The sequence below is a fragment of the Dermacentor albipictus genome, chromosome 1, assembly GCF_038994185.2.
Source record: "Dermacentor albipictus isolate Rhodes 1998 colony chromosome 1, USDA_Dalb.pri_finalv2, whole genome shotgun sequence".
Classification (NCBI taxonomy): domain Eukaryota; kingdom Metazoa; phylum Arthropoda; class Arachnida; order Ixodida; family Ixodidae; genus Dermacentor; species Dermacentor albipictus.
The window spans coordinates 286,916,648-286,935,617 of record NC_091821.1 but is presented as its reverse complement, the minus strand read 5'-3'; the positions used below and the strand labels follow the sequence as shown (position 1 = coordinate 286,935,617).

The window sequence follows — 18,970 nt, the reverse complement described above, 5'->3', positions numbered from 1 at the left end:
AGGGCCTATGAATAAAAACCACCTTCAACATCGCACAGTAAGCTACTAATTGCTATGTGTAGGAAGACTTACAGTTCTTCAAATGCAATTATGACCTAGACATTCTAAAGCTTTTCTAATAATGTACTTTTAGTGAACAAGTCCCCAAAACTTGGAACAACTCTGAAGCTATAATGCCATTATTATCTGAAAGATGCACTACACATTTTTTTAACGCAGTAAGGAAACATTCATAATCGACAATGCCACCATAGACATGAGAGTCATAATATTGCACTGCGTGCAGCAAGGATAGCACAATCTCGCACAAAAGATTAGTCTCTCCCGCAGCCTTTGAGGCCCCCTTTTTTATGTCTCGCTTATGATGCCGTAACATAGTACGAAACCATGATGACGTAACTTATGATCGTGAGTTACTCTTGAAAGAAAGCTTGTGCACACATGCATATTCCTGCATTGTAACTCTGGAGTGCACTTACAGTAAGGACACTGTGAAAAGAAGAAAAATAAGGCCAACAGCAAGAACCAGGCAGCGCAGTGCGATTTGCACCTTCTCGGCTGTTGTCGGTTTAAGTCACCTTTGCTGCAGCAGAGTCGTGTTATGCGGCGAAGCATATTTATCATCATGCAGTGAAGCATATCTGAAGTTAAAGGAGACACTGTCACGGGGCCCCTGCGGGTGCTTATGGTTACCCGACACTAGCTGAAGTACCTATACTGTGACCTCTTCATGCATTTGGACAACACCAATCGCCATGTGTAAACCTCTGTGTTCACTGCTAATCTTGCCAAGAGCCTAAATTGTTCCAAACTACAAATTTCACCAAGTGGCAAACTTGGCAATGCTTCTGGAACCTCATTCTAAAGTACTTTAATACTACCAGGATGCTTCAATGTCAAACTGGATTAACAACCTGAGATGAAATTGCGCCAGCTTCTAACTTTCTGAATGTTTGCTTCACCTCCTACATCAGTGAGTAGGCAGTGTTCAATTGGCGCTCCCGCTTCACCAAGCAGACGACCGCTGACGAAAGCACAGTGAAGGTGAATAATGAGAGCGCAAGCAAACATTCAGAATGCGAGATCTCGCCCTTGGATTTAGAGAAAGGAAGAGTAATTTCATCACCAAGGAACCGAAGTATGCATTCAACAACAAAAGCTTCTGAACGGGCCACTTCCACATCAGCACTGTGGAAAGACTGATGAGCTTATCAACCAGCAGAAATTTTCACTCGTGGCAGAAATTTTCACTACCACAATCGCAGGTTTAAAGATATTTGTAAGAAATGAGAGTGCATTAGAGGAATTCCTCTGCAAGAATGCCACATTTTCCGCGCTCATAACTTGAAAACAAGAAAATCTGTACGGTAATAAAAGACGCCCTATACGTATACAGTGCATTGGTTTTGCAGTCATGATGACATTTTGGTCCAAAAAGAAGATCCGTTTGAGCGATGGTATAAGCGTGGTGCCCACTGTTGGCTCGGCTTGCGAAGGGCGACCTGCTGATACCAGACACTTAAGCAGCTCTTTTTGATGTCTGAATCGATGGTGACATGCACTAGGTGTCACTGCTCTTCGAACATGTTGAGCTGTTGTCCTTGCTTCATGAAACATTAAGTAACTACAATTATGACATTGTCAAACAAAAGTGTTGTATTAGAGAATTTTGTTAACCACGAAGCATAATATCCCTGTACATTATTTGCTATGCAGTCTATGTAGTATAACTATTTTGCACCTCTGGTTGGTGAAAAGAAATGGATTTTTGCAATACCAATAGTATTAATATTCGAAAAATATTCGCTTCGCACTTAGGTTTCATTATTCGAATTAGCTTTGAAATTAAAAAATTGATATTTCCACACCCATAGTTTTTACTCAAATACCTGGAGCATAAGTCATTTGAGGACGTAACTTCAGGAATAGCAACAGTATGCCACCAAAGAGTCAACACAGTTCAAATTTTTTTTACATTCTTTTACAATTGTTTTCTACTGTACATCATTAAAACGATCTTAAGCCTCAATAATTGACTAAACTAAGCTTTGATAACAGCTGCATGCTTGGAACGAACGGTGCATGTTCCAGCCACTCTAGGGTAGCAGTTTAGGGTAAAAAATATCTGTTACTTAGGAATGCCACTTGGTGACCTTGTGCAGAGAAATCCCAGCTGGACTTTGCCATTTGAAGCTGCTGCGCACAATGGCTAATCACTGGCTTCTTTGGTCTTCTCGATGGCATCTACTTGCTTGAGAAGCTCGACCTCAATGACGTCTGATCACTGGCAGCACATATTTCTGTTTATCACAGATAAAAATTGCCTATGAGCTCTTATTTCGCCCAAAACACAGACTTTTGCCACATTCAAGAAAGTGGCACTATCCAAGTCAGTGTGGTCAGCATGTCTGGCATGCACTTTTATCTCCTGCGTCAGAGCGGAGTTACTATCCTAAATTAATGTGCTACAGAGATGACAGAGAGGTTGGCAAAGAAGTTATGTGCCCAGACAGAAAGAATGATAATATTTATGTCTACTGCAATCAAAGCCATCTATTTGAGCACCTTGCACCACCAGAGAAATCCTAATGGCTTCCTTTTCTTCCATCTCATAATGTGGGCGGTTACACCCCATTAAATGGTCCCTAAGATGGTTTTTGTCAACCCTGAGGAAATCTCTCACAGAAAACTTGTAGACAGTCTTGATAAGTGTTGTCAGATTACCTTTCAATGTGTCCTTTATCATCACTGTGGTGATCGTAATTTCAATTTATGTGCAGCACTCACACAGTGTGCACTCCTTGCAGACATCTGTAACTAGTGGCAGTTTACCAGCATACTTGAAGGGAGGAAAAAAGAGCATGGCCACACCAACCACATCACAGCATGTGCATACATCAGATGACATTGTGGAACCTAATTCTATGTCAGCAGGAAATGCATGGCTGCTGTCGCTATTTCGAGTGCAAATATTTGTCCCACGGGTACAGAGAAGTCATTATGGCAACCACATAATCCAGGCAGCTTAGTGCTGGGCAACTGCAATATTTATGAAGCAGCACACTGCATTCAAAGCCAGGCACTGTCACACTTGTCTGGGAAAATCGGTGCTTGTATACACAGGGGCTGGACCATTTCAAACCACAGTCACATTGGAACTCTGTCCACTCTTGTAGGGTGCATTTTCTGTGTAGTCACTGCCACTGCAGGAATAATTTTCTTCGAACTGCACAAACAGAAAATTGTAGCACTGTGCTCTGCAGTGCTTGGTGCAAAGGCAGAACAGCTATGAGCCTTCTCCCATCCACAATTCAGAAATCCGCCAATACATAGATGGCTTACAGTGGCATCTCTACAGGCAGCACACACCACCTATATGCTGCCACTTAGATTGCAACACACTGAGGGTCTCCATGCCTTTATGTAAATGCTCAAATATACTACAGGACAGGATCTTTAGGGAATAAAGGTTGTTTCACGGTCCTCATATCTATGCTATGACAAAGCCAACTCCAACTGCACAGGTAGAAATTGCTGTGGAAAATTAAATTTTACAGTTCCATGTACCATATTTTCCATACAGTACTATAGTCTGCAGGATCTAATTTGGGCTGAAAAGCCCCTCTCATTAAGCACCATGGCAAATTTTAGTTATAGGTACATTGGAAGTTGTAAGATGCCGTCAAGGGAGCATTTCCTCAAACAAATATTTCTAATTAGTTCATTATTAAAGGAAATGGAAGAAATTGAAATGTTGCATTTTCACGCTGCCAGGACGCGAGTGCTAAAAGTGACGGCACTCAGCCCCTTTGCCTCCTAGTGATCTTCATTCTTCATCTTCCCCCATGACGGAGCCAAGGGTTCACGTCATACTCGCTTACGAGCCGTCTTTTCTTTCCTTTTTTTCTTCTCTTCCTTTTTTGCTGTGGGGCACATATCCAGGGATGGCATTTAACATTGGTTGGCTTACGAAAGTCACGTGCCATGGTTGGTGATATTGCAGGCAGCACGTTTTACATAGAGACATTTGTGCATGTAACCTTGACTCTGGCTGAAGCAGGGCTTCATTGAGACCATGATGGCTTTTGTTTAAAATTTCAGTTGTTTTCCCACTGTGCATCATTTTGATAATTTGGAGACAGGATTGTTAGTGTGTGATCTATGCACTGCACTTGTCGGTTTGCAACTTCCAATCTTGGTGAGACGCCTTTTCATATAACAAAGTGCAACTGAACTTCCTGAAGGCATTTGCCTCCTATGTTCAAGGGAAGCAGCCCACATCCGCATACCTTATTCACAGATGTCAATTCTTTTTTTGTTGCTGCTCCGTATTAAAGATGGGAACCCAAGACTGTGGAAGTAGCGTGGGCTTGGTGGTCTGGAGCTTACCATTGGTTGTCGGATCGTGCCGCTGACTGCATTTTGCAGCGGCTCATGAGTGCCGAGGGGGCCAGGCAGGAGATACGGCAACAATTCAACGAGTAGCAATGAATGTTTACTTCACATTGTTACGGAGTGGTCAACTCTGCAAGTTTCCCGATGGTGAGCGACAGACATGCTAGTTTGCTCAAAAACTGAAGGCTGAAGTCCATTAGCGAAGACGTCCTTTATAGTGTTTGGAATACCCTCGCTCAAGAAAAGGAGAGAGAAAACACTCTCCACGCTGGCGGCTGCCGCTCGATACATGGAAGTGTTCAACTAATTTTCTAACCCCCACTGGCTCAGTAGAAGGAAAGGCACTGACATGCGCATACACACACACACACGCACACAATGCTGGCATCTTCCCTGCCGAGGACAAAGAGAAATAACGAATGCACACACGAAGCTTAATCGTCCCACTTGCTGAAGGGAGACAACACTGTGGAGACTAAGCAGACATCAGGGTGTTGTGCAAGCCGTGGGTAAGAAGGCGAAAATGCCTGCACAAATGATAAGGTCTTATTGCTATTGGGGCCTCCTAGGCGTTTTCCAACGGTTGCAGGCGGCTCGGCGTATCTAAAGGGTCCAGCCTTTCGCTATTGCTTTGGTGGCGAGACACAAATCGTTGACCACACAGGCCAGTCATAACATCAGTTAGACTAGTTCTTGTGCACGCTCACGGACACTGAGCTTGAACGACGCCATGAATGCTCTGTCTTTTCAGTGCTATTAGAACTGTTCTTGTATTTTCTGTGTATACGAAGTCGATTATAAATCTCTTGTGCATTTTGCAACGTGGCCTTAAATATCCAAGCACTGAAACGCAGCCACATGATCAGAGTAAGCAGCATTCACTTGCATATCGTGAGTTGCCAGAATAAATTGAAAATATTGTGCTGCGACTATCATTACTGCGTCATGAAGCAACCAGAAATGACAGTACCATGCTTCACAATGCGACTTTCATTTCTCCCCTGGTGCGCTTGTACTTCTCTGGTCCCCTTACCACTGTGTAGAGCTCCCAGAAAAGCTTTTCTCAGGACAGGGGACCATACTGTGCGCTCAACCAGGTGGCACCCATCACCACAACATTGCCTCAATCAGTCTCACCTTGTCATCTCTCGTCCTGTCCAGTGACGTTCTTCACATTTCAAGGATGAAGGTTTAGCACTGTGCTTCCGATGACTCTTTAGAGCTCTGGGACAGTGCTTCCGCTGCCAGGGATAATGCTACAGAACAGCGAGTCCACTGACGCAGGTACGCAATGTTTGAAGAGACAAAGATAAAACCTTGTGCAGGCTGTCCGACATGCATATACATCTTTTTCTGCGCCTCTTTCTAAGCAACAATGCTTTCACTGGTGAACAGGAAGGCAGCCTTTGTTTCTTTTTTTCATTATCGTTTCTCAGTTTTACAAGGCCATAAAAAAAATAAGGAAAACAGAAAAGATTGCGAACCAGCCCTGCAATTTTCTTGAATTATTGGAAACGAATATGTGCGAACAGAGGATGCCAAATGAAATGAACAGCCAGGTGCAACAACAAGTCACATCATTCAGGTGGTGCAGGCGGTTTGGGAGGCCCATAAAATGCCTTAATAATGGGATTTATTTGAGCGTGAACATGGTGAGAAGGCTGCTTCTGCCTTGCAGTGGTATAAAGACTGCTGCATGTCTGGAGGTTAAATGCTCATCATTCTATCATGCATGGAAGTATTCCGACTATTTAGTGGAGACACGGGAAAGCCACTCAAGCCTACATTAGCAAAATGTGTGGTACTGATTACAGCGAACGCACTCCCTCCATGTTCATGCAACCGAATGTAAACATACTGAAAGCTGAGGTGTACCTGACGAGTGTAGCATTGTGATGCTTGCCAACAGCCCATAGGACAGGAAAGGCAAATCCCTGTGCACGCATAGTGAATTCGTCACTACTGTGCATGCTCATTTCGGCAAACTGGCATAACAGATGTATTGCGAGTGCAATATGTGACTGTAAAGCATGTAGCGCGTCTTTGTCACCATAGCTTGAGCTTGGTGAGAATCAAGTGGTTTGATAAATGTACAACAGAGTCAGCAATGGTGGGACAGTTCTTAGAAACTTCAAAGCATGCCCGTCTGGCTCTACAATGTAAAAAAAAAATTGGCTTTGATCCAAGAGCCAGATCTTTCTGACTGGGCAACATTCATGCACCAGCTTTGTCAGTTTTTTTATGCTCCCACTACTTGTGCTGAGGTTGTGAGAAAGGCCTGGAGAGAGTATACAATTAGAGAATCATGTACCTCTTACATTGTGGATGTCCTGGAATTGTGCTAACGCATGAACACCACCACGTCTCAAAATGATCGAATGCGACATATTAAAGGCACAAGCACTGTTACCTTATACGCCCTTGGTATGCAGAACCCCAGCACTTCTAAGGAACCGCTTTATTCGTGCCGAGCTAGAGCTATGGCGAGGAAGAAGCGACACACTACGTACGGATGAGGAAGATGAAGGAAAGCCACATTGCGCTCACAATATCGCTAACGTGGTAGTTTCCCAAAGGAAGCGGTCACACTACTGCGTATAAAGTGTATGCACAGGGATACTCATGTCTTCCCTGTCCAAGGGATTGGTGGCAAGCACCACAGAGCAGCACTGGTCAGGTGCATTCCAGTTAAATTCTTAAGAATTGAGAAAAGGCCGATTCCACACAAAGCAACGACCTGACACCCTTGCCAACAAATATGTTGAACTGGCATTGAGTTTCAGGTATTTGCGGCCACACATAGGTAAACCAATGGGCAAGGTTCTGACTGGTGTTGTAGAAGTCGCGGGGCGCTTTTTTCGTTGCGACGATAGATCGGATTCATTTACAAGTACTGCTCCAGGAGGGCACATGTAACCGGCAAACAGAGGCCTCAGGAGAGCATTAGACTGGAAGCAGGGCGGTCCCAAACTGGAAGCAGGTTATGTTGCCCCAACCCACGGACCACCCTGACTCCTGCTTTCTTGTCCGCGAAAGCGGACAGCTGATCTTAAAATGCGTCAGAAAATTCGGGAAGTACGACTTACACACAGCCTACGAGCATCATAGATATACTACTAGCACGCGCAGGCCTCGGCGAGCCCCAACCCATGGACCAGTCCGGGTTCTAGCTCTGGTGTCCCCGTTACCGATTTGGTGTCCTGGAGACGCCGCCAATAATATGAAATAGTGACACGTTGTTACTAGTAAAAAAACACGATTTAAGCCGCTAACGCTACGTTCAGCACTGCCGCGCCCAACAACTTCTGCAACACCTGTGAGAACTTCGCCAATCAATGGTTGTTCTTGGCAATACTTAGAACTTGTGAATTTTGTGTACCGTTCATGCTTAACTTTGTAGTGCACTGTGGCTTAATGAAGCACTACGCTTGCGTGTAGCATACGTACACATCTTACCTGATAGACGGTGAACGGGGTCTTGTACATATATCCGCTGAAGAAGAAAAGACTACACCTTCACATGTGTTAAAACACATGCCAAACTTGAAAAAACAAACGTACAATGAACCTCCACACGTTAAAATAGCAAAAGAATCACTTATAAGGCGAAAACTATTGAAAACTTCGCAAGCGCCACGGCAAGCGCAAATCCGCCATTGCTGCTGATATTGATGTTGATCAGGCTGTCCTCTTGCGATCGAGTCGGCAAGCGCGCGGAAGCGCGTTTCTTTATTCTATGGAAGCGCAATTGGCGCAATGTAGCCAAAATAAGTAAATAAACAAAACTGTGCATCAACTCCAAATACACACACGCAAAAGAAAATAGTCGGGATTCTCTATAGCGATGTTTCCAACCCCTTGACTGATATTTCATACAGCTCGTTGCATTAATTAAAATATCTGCAGTGCATTGTTTTCATAACGCGCAAAAAAAAAAATTCTGCGCTTAAGTTTACCCGCACAAACACGCGGCGCAAATTCGTAGAACGCCACCAGTGCAGCCCCCACCCTCCAAGAATATATATAAAAGACTAGTCAATAATAATAGCATATAATTATAACGTGAGCGTCGGTGCAATCAATGGAGAATTCATTTTATTTGTTATAGAAAATCAAATGCAATGCAGTAAACAATGGATAGAATTAAGCATACGGCTTCCTGGAGTCTAAAAAAAAAAATCTGCCTTGAAACTTGACATGGTGACGAGGCAAATTGTGGGTACACGATTGAAAATAATTGCTATAATGTGTTCGCGTATGAGTAAACTTCTCAAAAGGAGTTTCAAGTGTTTTCATGGTATGGCAAGCTTATATCTTGATTCATAAAGTTTTTTTTTATTCATATTGGTCAATTATGTTTAAAAAGAGAATTGCAAATCCCAATGGTTTTGTTTTTTACCGGGGGAACACAGAGTTGAGCCACTGTTTTGAAACAAACTTTTATTTAAAGGCAGTTACAAGTAACGCCGACAGCCTCACTCATGACAAAACAACTTTCACTTGCTGTGTCCAGACACTTGGTTCAAGTTGCATGTAATGCTTCATCTCCAAGCTTTGCGTGGTTTCTTAAAGGCATTGTGAAATCTACGTGGTGTTTTTATTTTACACCTCCTCATCTCACAGCACAAGATCTGAAATGCGTGATTAAGAAGAATCAGGCCAGCACATATTCACAGAAACGAACTCCTCACAGTGCAGTTGACAAGTGCAAAAATTACAGCAGAAACTGTCAGTCACATGATATGAGCAAAACATAACTGTTCTTTTTGCGGGAAAGCCTCAGTCCCATGCCGACATTAACCCATATGGTGGTCATCACTGGCAATGTTTGAAAGATTTTCATAAATTAGAGACTGAATGTCTGGAGTATTTATCATAAGGGAAGTAGAAACTCACACGTCTTCTAAACAGCACTTTGCAGTGCAAAATGTATGCTCGCTATTGATAGTAATAAATAGTATGACTGTTACAACTGTTAAACAAGACAAAAGCTCACAGGAATATGAAGGCTTGAAGTGATAAACAGTGTTTGGAGGGGGAATGTAGCTGTAATGAACCTTTTGACAAAGATTTGTCTTCGTCAGTGCTGCAATTAAGTTCTGCACAGCAATCTTTATGCACGCTTAGCTCACTTTCCCACACCATCAATGTAGGATGAAGAGGAGAATAAGATAGTGCGTAGAATGAAGTTGAAGTGTAGAAAAGAAATGGGGAGACAGTGAAAGAGAAGGTAGGAGCATTGTTGTAGATTATTCTTCCAAGGTTGCTCTTCCAAAAGAAAAAAAGAAAAATATTAAATGTGTAAGGAAGCATTGCCAATTATTATTCTGCCACCATAAGCACCATAAAGGATGCAATATAAAACTGATCTGATATGTAGAGTGGCCTAAAGCTTTCTGCATAGTCTTTACTATCATTATGACACTGTCTGCTGCAGCCAAATATGCAGAAGTTTTCATTGAGTGCTCATGACCAGAGCAACTTATCCAGACTGCACACAACACCACTGCATATACCCTCTATTTTGGTAATCTGAAAAATAAAAGTTTATTCAAATGGGCAATAAAGAACATCACATGGAACACAACATCTAGATAGAATTATGAGGCATGCCACAGTGCGGGACTCAGTATTATTTTGACCACCTTGGGTTCTGTGATGTGCACTTGAATTCAACTACATGCTTTTTTTTTTTTTTCATTTCACCACCACTGAAATGCAGCCACCTTTGCTGGGATTGAACCCACAGGCTTGAGCTCAGCAGTGCAACATCATGACTACTGCACTACTGAGTGTTTACACAAATTTATAAGTAGCAAAACACATTGGAGGCTTTTGCACACTGAAACACTACAAACCGTCCAATGCGCTTCCTTACATCTATGTACAGACATACTTACCAGCGGCTCATATGACAAGCATGGAGGCGTGCTCGAACACACTACTATCCAACAGCTGCCACATACCAGAGATAACCGCTGGGTCTGTACCTATTTTCACAGAACACTTAGCAGCAGCTCATACAACAAGCATGGAGGCATCTCTCGTGCTCTAACACACATACCATCCAGCTGTGACATATGGCTACACACCACAGACAAAAACAGACGGGCTAATCATCAGAGACCACATGTCATGATTTGTTTATATGCGAGCCCTCAACCTGCTTCTATAAGGCATGACAGCACAGCACTACTGCACCACTTCTCTCTTCCTAACTGCACTGGAGGCTTGTTACCAGTAATCGTGCCCTGCTGACGTGGTTATCTCTTCAGTTTCTATGTTGCTGTCCCTAAGCTGTTATTTAAGGACTTCCTTTCGAGCTTCAGTGGGCCTTGAAAGGCTAGATGATGGCTGCGACAATCTAGGGGCTTTTGTAGAGTGAAATCTTAACAGGTGCACAACTTTTTTGTTGGCTGGTTCATTTGAATGGTCTGGCATCTTTCTTTTTGGGTCACTTTCACTTTCCACAAGCATGAAAACTGGCTCAAACAAATTGTTTGCCTTCTCAGCCACACCCTCAGAGACTTCACCATCTGATATTGCCTGTCTGACTGAGTCCATTTTTGCTCTTAAGAGTGTTGAGCTTGACACTGCTTTGGCTGCTTCCAGCTTTGTTATACTCTGTACAATGTGCAATGCCCGACTTGCCTCACATGCTTCTTTGGGTGAGCTCTCATGGGCCTTGTTGCTGCTAGTTGGATTAGTGATGACCACACAGTGACTGTGCTTGCACACACACTGCGCATTCCTTGCACCTCAAAGGACAGCAAGCACCATCTTTCACTTTTGACACTTTATATGAGAGCCCTTTAATAGACTGAAATGGCACAGTCCATATGCCATCTTCATTTATTTTGGCACAAGCTGCCATTTCACTGCCAGACCTGTGGTTCTTCTGAATTGTTCTCAGCTCCTTACCCTTTGCCCCTTTCATCATCTGGCTAGCCCTTTTCATTAAAAAATGATTTGTCAAGTCCATGAGGGCAGAAATTAGTTTGTCACCATGCTTATTCTGTTTTCTCTCCAGCATAGTATGCTTTAACGTTCTGTGCTTGCTCTCAAGGTGCATGTTAGTGTTGACAGCTGCTCTAGTCCTAAAGCGATAGGCCCACTCTTACGGCCTAACTGCATAGTGGTCTTTGAAGTACTTGAGGAAGTCCCTCAGTTTTTCTTCCGGACTAGAAAGGAATTGCTTAAAATAATCTTCAAATGCCTTTTCCGCGAGGAACTCTAAGAGTAGCCACACACTATGGTAAACATGTGGCCTTAGCTGTTTCTCTACACACTCGAGTGTCTTCTTACGCCAGTTGTTATCCACATGCCAGGCACAGAGAGGTTTCTGTTTTGCGGCACCTATGACCCTGGACCATGCTTTGTAGAATTGCGAGGCATCATCAGATATCAATGTCTTAGCGGCCACTTTTTGGGCCATGGCCGACTCGAGAGATTTGAAGAATGCTGTCAAAGTTTGCTCGTTCATCTGGTTGCAGATGAAATAAGCTATAGCTACACCTGATCCTTTTTTATCTAGCACCAGAAGAGTGGTCAGCTCAAACTGGTACTCTGTAGTTCCATGTGTGGAGTCAAGACACAGAGTCCCTGCAGGGCCCAATTTTTCTAGTAGCTCCTTCTGAGGCTCTGTCATCAGAACAAGAGCAAAGTCTGCTGAAGAAAATGTACCACTTGGGTCCACTGCACCTTGTGCCTTGTACAGGCGGACAAGTGTTTCACCTTTTTCTTTCATTACAAGCACCCACGTGTCTACACTGACAGCGTCATTAGTGTGACAACGTTCAGGAGCAGCAATGTTGAGCACTCTGCCAAGTGCACTGGCCTCAGCTTGGATGCCACAGATGTTCTTATTCGCTTTAGTATGGTTTTCATGGGCACACCCTTTTCTAGGTTATCTGCTACACTGGCCTTTTCCTTGTCACTCATTCTCAAGTGCTGAATTTCTGGTTTATGACCATAATGGTTTCTTTGATACCTGACTTTTATGGTGGTGCCTTCAGGTGTCGGACTCTGAGTGTTGTCCATTGTGACGGTAATAAATGAAAGACATATCTTACCAGACCTACAGCTCCCCTGACTTTTCTCCCGACGGTCACTATGACCTTCCTTTTTCCTTGCCTCGCCTGATCTATTACAGTAATAGTGGATCCTTGTCTCTCCACTGGCCAGCTTTTTGGAGTCCCTGGGCAAAATGAACCAGCAGTTTTTGCTACCCTCTTCTTCTGCTTTCCATTCATGAAATTCTGTAATAAAAGCACAAAATAGCATTAGATGGTGACAAGTACTTTGTGGAGAGAGATGCAAACAAAAATAATCACTTTGAAGGCTTTGTACACGGGTAATGTAGCATTTATTTTACTCCGTCACCTTCAACTCGACTGTGTCATGAGGTCACCCTTGATATTGCTCAAATTTCTGTTAAAATTGAATTTCAAATATGCAATGCGCCATAACTTCAAAAAATTTATCATATTAGTTTTGTTTTAATAAGAAACAAATATGAAACTTAAGCATGATCTATGCTCACTCCTTCCTCAATATTGAATCAGACTGTACATTCACAGCAATGCTGTTACGATAAGACAAAGACGAACTGAGAGCACGTGGTGCAAGCTACGCCCCAGAGCAGTGTGAATCCCTTCTCTCAGTTTCTTCTTGAAAAGCTCCTTCTTTTCAAGAAGAGCTTGATTTTTTTTTACTGTAGATAGGGGCTTGGCGAGGGAGTGTTCCATCATCACGCGGTTATGATCTGGCTTGGGCATGCGCCTGGTTCGAGGAGGCAGCATTATGTGTGATTTCAATAAACCAGTTGCTAGTCTGCGTTCGTCCCGTCTTCTTCGACATTGGTGTCTTTTGCCAAGCGCAGTTTAAGTTCACAAAAAGATGTCTTACCAAGTAGCCTCCTAACACACTCTTCTTAAAGAAAAAACGATTGCGCGTGCGTCAAATTTGGCTCTATTTTATGAAATCTACAACCAGAGTCCTTCAATTGAAGGACTGTGGTACTACTAAAGAATTTTCCCAAAGTACGCCGGGAGAGCAAGCCGCTGACAGCCGCAATTGCAAGTGTGGTCCTGGACATACGTCGTCTGCATTCGGACCTATTGCGGCCTGCACTGAGGCGAAGACTGCACCACACACGCAAGTAGCGCAGAGCAACGTACGTCAGAACGCAGAGCAAATCCCTCCTCTCGTTCAAGAAAAAAAAAAAAAAAGAAGGGGGGGGGGGTGCGCGAGCGTCACATTTCGCTCTATTCTATGAAATGTACTAATAAAGAGTTTGCCAACAATACGCTGGGAAACCATCCCGGCGACATCCGCAAATTCAAGTATGGTCCCGGTTCTGCGTCTCTGCCGCATTGCAAAGTGATTGAGGCGAAGACTAGGCCACGCACGCATGTGGCACAGAGCAACGTCAGAACGCAGAACAGCTTACTCCTGTCGCTTAAAAAAAAGAAAAAAAGATGTACAAACGTCAAATTTCACTCCACTTGCTGTGCAGGAAAGCAGACCATGCCAAACGTACGTCATGTAGCGCATCGCTGGGAGCGCGCACACATGACCATACAAAACAAACAAATTATATTTAACGAGGATACAAAGTTCAACATACCCCAACGAAATAAATTGGGCACCTGCGCAAAAGCTGCTCTTCGCGAAACAGATGCAGAAAGAAAAAACAAAGGCCCGCAAGGTATAAACAACTAGCTGCTTTTGGAGGCACACTGCGCACAAGAAATTTAAAAAAGTCCGACATATATTATTGCGTTTAAACGTCATTTGCTCACGATGACTGAGAATAAACTTAATAAAACTGTTCCTCACCCTTATTGTTCCGGAACACAGGTGCACGTAGTCAGCCTCGAAGTTGTGCGCAGTGATCTGGTGCACCGAATACTTCTCCATTGTAAGCAGGGAAGTCCCACATACGTCGCATTTCATCAATTTCTTGACACCCAAGGCCATTCTGTGAACGTTCCTGATGTGTTGCAGCATGTTCTTCCCCTGTATGAATAGTTTGCTGCAAAGTTCGCAGCGACGATCGTCATCGCCGATGGCAGCTCGATCACATACGTGCGCCATTCCGAAGCGGAGAGGCGGCATTTGGATGCACGTGGTTTTGCGTCATTGCACGCATTGGGTTGTTGTATGTTCCGGCAATAATACAGGGAAGAAACCTTCCCAATCACGTGACACACTAGGTATTCAGTGGCCCCATAGGGACAATTGGAAACCAACTTAGGGAACCAACATCCGGGAACGCAGGGTCACGTGAATGCTGCCTTCTATTGTTCACCGGCCTCAGCCGGCCTGCGGGGAAACGCATGTCTGACATAGCGTCATTTCCACTCGGAAAAGGAAGCTGAAGCTACGTAAGTTCCGCTTGACGCCGGAAGCTGAGGGGGTGAGTGGGAGAGGAGCGTGGAGGAGGAGGGTAGGTTGGCGGCATAGAGTTTCTCACTATAACACCTAGAGGGTAATCTGGCGCTACCGTCTATGGGAGTTTCTTAATGGGGCACCGTGCCTGCGAGGCTTGTGTTGGCTGGTGTTGTAAGAGGCTTCGTCTAAAACGTGGATATGGCTACGCGAATAACGCATTCTCGAAGTAAAATCTTCATAGAATGTTTCCATTCCCGCATATTACATCTTTACTCACGCACAATGCATGACCAAGGGAAGAAAAGCAAGAACAGACGACCAACTGTTTCAAAGCGAGCGCGAACCTTGTCGTCTGTCCTCCAACATTAGCGGCCCGCTCATACTTTTTACGTAACATGTAGTCGTACACACAATAACAAGCTAAACATTTCGACAGAATTGCCTGTCTGGTTGGGAAATTGATTAGAACTTGAGACTGACTCCAACAAAATAACTGAATTTTATTAGCCCGATGTTTCGGAGCCCATTCGGCTCCTTCTTCAGGGGGTTCTTCTTCGGGGGGTGGCGGTGTGCCGCTTTTACACGCTTTAAGCGGCACGCTTTAACTTACACGCTTTAACTTACACGCTTTAAAAGCGGCAAGTGTCCCCTTTAGTGTCCCTTTAACCTGGTCGGCGGTGGCGCGTGGATGTAGGGGCTTTACTTCTAACGACAAGCTGATATAGCCTCTGGCGACTCTGGACTAAGGGGGAAAAAAAGTAAAGGAAAATAGTCCAGAGGCGGGGAAGAATGGGGGCAAGAAGGGAGGACCGAGCCCAAGGCCGAGTAGCGTGATCGGGTAACCGCAGTATGGAACTAGGAGGGGAAAGAAAAGGAAGAAAGAAAAATACAAAACGTCCGCAACCAGGAAGGCAGACGGAGAGGCGCGGGAAACTTTTGCTTTTCGGTCGCTGTAGGCTGCGCTTGCGGCCGAGAGGCCAGCGGTGTCTGTTAGTAAATTTTGAATAAACGGTGCGATCTATCTTAGCCCACGATGAGAAATTCAGAAACACGCCCAAGGCAGCACCACAAAAGCACTTGCATGCGGAAAAATTAACATGGATGCATACGCTATAGTGCGTCGCAACAAATGTACAGTTTAATTGTAATATTTTTTATCAGTATAGTTTTACCTATACAGCTTTGCCTAATATAGTTAAGCTTCTGGCTGAAAACATGTAACGACTTACGTTAGGCTATATTGTTTCTTTTTTCTTGTCCATCAATTGCTGCTGTCAACTTTAAACGTTTTCGCGTATAGAGCTTAATTCATATATCGCTCTTGCGCAAGAGGAAGGGCCTTCTCGACAATGGCACCACTTCCCAAATGGCAGACTGCGCGCTGCATGCAGGCGGCCACGTACGTAGCTCTCATCTAAAACAAAGCTTCGTCATTACAATATATGACTCATGCATGTACTGCCTCAGTATACGAAATCGCATCCGTCGAAAGTCTCATTGTGGATATTTTACATACGAACGTCTGGTAGATATCCCGCACTTCTTCTAGCTGGCACATATATGAGAAGAAAAAAAAAAGAAACAGTCGTTTGACGTGATCGAACTTTCGGTTTCCGCGTTCGAATATACATGTTTTCTGGTTTTTATATGGGGCTATGATGCACTTACGTGACAGATCGCGACCACCGAACGTCCGAAATGACGTCTAATTGATAAAGACATATGCCATAATGCATAAACGAGGTTTACGCCTAAATGAGTGTTTGTAATTAATGACATAATGTAGCGAATGGGTACAACCACAAACAGAGACACAGGTAGCTGGAGTGCCTGAATGCTATAGTGTAAGTTGACCATTGAAATAATGAAATAACATTACTATAAAAGGTGGTGTTCTTTACTTGCTGCTACCAGCGTGAGCCAGAGGAGAGGCCACACACGAGAGATACGCACTTACTATTTGCACGAATATAGCGCGAGTTTTTTCCCCGAAATTTCAAGTCTTGGAACGCGCCTCACATTATATTGGGTTCGTGACATGAACATAACGTGTGCTATTTTTCTTTTACTTTATCTAACGCTGACATTTCACCGTGCGCAAGAGCACGCGAGCTGGGAGTTCTCACTGTTCATTTCGCGCCGCCTTTATCCTCCCGGTTTAAAACGCTCTTAGTGCCGCATCAATATGGTTACGGCGTATTAATCGAAACCTTGTGCAAGACGATCGGCGGTGATGTGCAGGCGCGCCAAGCGAGCGACCTTCGAAGTCGCCCGGAGAATCGTCGCACAGTGCCTTCGCCGTATTCGATTCTATTACGGGTATTTCTGAAGTGCTGCCTGCCTTATAACTTTGGTCGCATGGGGGGGGGGGGGGCAGAAACCATCATCGCCGACGGTGACAAAGAAGTCAGCAGTAAGAACGAGGCACTCGACCTTTCACGGCATTTTGCGACGGCAGTTCGTAAGTAACGAGGAGTATATTGCGCCTTAATTGCGAGCACCCGCTTTTATACGTCGTTTCCCGTTTCCATGCGGCATCACTTCGTGTAATATATATATAGTTTTTTTTTTTTGTGAGACCGAAAGTCCCCTCTCACGTTATATTAGTGGTCGCGCCATTTTGTGCATATACGCTAAGTGTTTAATTGGTTTTTTTAGTTACGTGCCACAAGGGACCATGCACACTGTCCGACAGCCGCTGAGCCAATTCGTATATTTAAGAAGCTGTGTTGATGCAGCTTAGTCTTGCAGAGGCCGCTAAATTTAATGTCTTGTCATCGGTCACAAGAAAAGCGAGCATAATAAAGTAACGTGGCGCGAAAGCTCTTCACGAGTGGTTCAGGCAGCAATTGAACAACACTTTGAAATTGAGCCTTCAGGCCATGCGTTCACACGCGCCAGTGCGTTCCGGCAGGCTGCGCAGTGCTTTGAAGAAGTGAGAGGCAGCAATTTTTTGTTGTTTTTGCGTAACAAATATTGACGGACGAATATATATAATGACGGAATATATACCAGCTATACAAAAGCGATGACGGCGGTTCATCACACGGGGAAAAACAGCAACCATCACATAAAGACGTTAGTGACAGTTCATCTGGCAGTTAGATCACTTTCCGGCTAAAGGATGGTTCTGTGTTTTATTCTGGACTGATCGAACTCTAGTAATTAGAGTGAATAATGAAATCAGAATCAAATTTATTTTCCCCAATATATGCGGGTGCGCATGCAACGACCACTATTATGAGAGCAAGAGTACGTGGAGACCAGTGTGCAAGTCGCAAGAAGAAGACATATCGCGTAAGTATTACATTTGCTTTACCAAAAAGCACAAGATTTCAATACTTCAAAAACGGATATGTTTGCAACACTATTGTGTCGTTCATTATTGCTTTCTTCTTTTGTAGTTAAACTATCAAGAAAATAACTATTTAACGGGGAACAAAATTTAATCAAGTGGATATTGCATTAGACAGTTCTCGTAATAGTCATCTGAACTGCGGAAAGAGTCAAGCAAAATGGTACGCGAACGGCGTGGTAATTGTAAAGGGCCCTGTCGCAGCACAGCAAAAATCGTCAAACGATCTGAGCGCAGGCGACTCGTGGACTGCACAGTTCTAGGAAACATTTCAGTTTCACAGGGGAGGGTGAAAGAAGCGATTATACGAAGCCGAATGGTGAAGAGATGTCAAAATCTGCAATGTTTGTAGCTATTGTCGATTCGTCTAAGAAGAATTAAGGCTGCATGTCAATCAATGTAAATCATAAAATGGAGCATTTCTGCTGTCGACGTGGATTTGGTTGGGAAGAACTAGAGTTAGATCAAGTTTTTCCACTTTTTGCTCAATTAACTAATGACGTTCAACAATAAAGCAGTTAGGAATGAATCAATTCATGGTATATCATGAGTGTTTTTTCAAGCGCCGTATCCTGTGAAGCATATCTACCATTTTCGTACAAAGCTCCCTGGAAAGCGTATTGACTGTGTATGCATGCACCTATCGAACTTCGTGCACATATAGACGTGATGCTTTGACGATAAATATTTATTAAAATTCAAATTATTCATTTCTGCCTTGTAAAGGTACAGACAGCGGAGGCGCAGGAAAAGCTGTCAGATTCAGATTGACAAAGCCGCAGCCCCCTTTCGCTTGGCAGTGTCTTTACAGCGAGACTTTTAAAA

The 18,970-nt window shown here is 43.9% G+C and overlaps 1 long non-coding RNA gene across 1 annotated transcript; it reads right to left on the bottom strand.

Annotated features, from left to right (window-relative positions):
* Positions 1-8,815: 8,815 nt before the first annotated feature.
* On the bottom strand, positions 8,816-14,529 carry LOC139054437 (uncharacterized). The gene is made up of 2 exons (XR_011511217.1): positions 14,236-14,529; positions 8,816-12,653 (listed from the first exon to the last, which is right to left on the bottom strand). It is a non-coding gene; the product is annotated as an uncharacterized lncRNA (long non-coding RNA).
* Between the last annotated feature and the right edge of the window lie 4,441 nt (positions 14,530-18,970).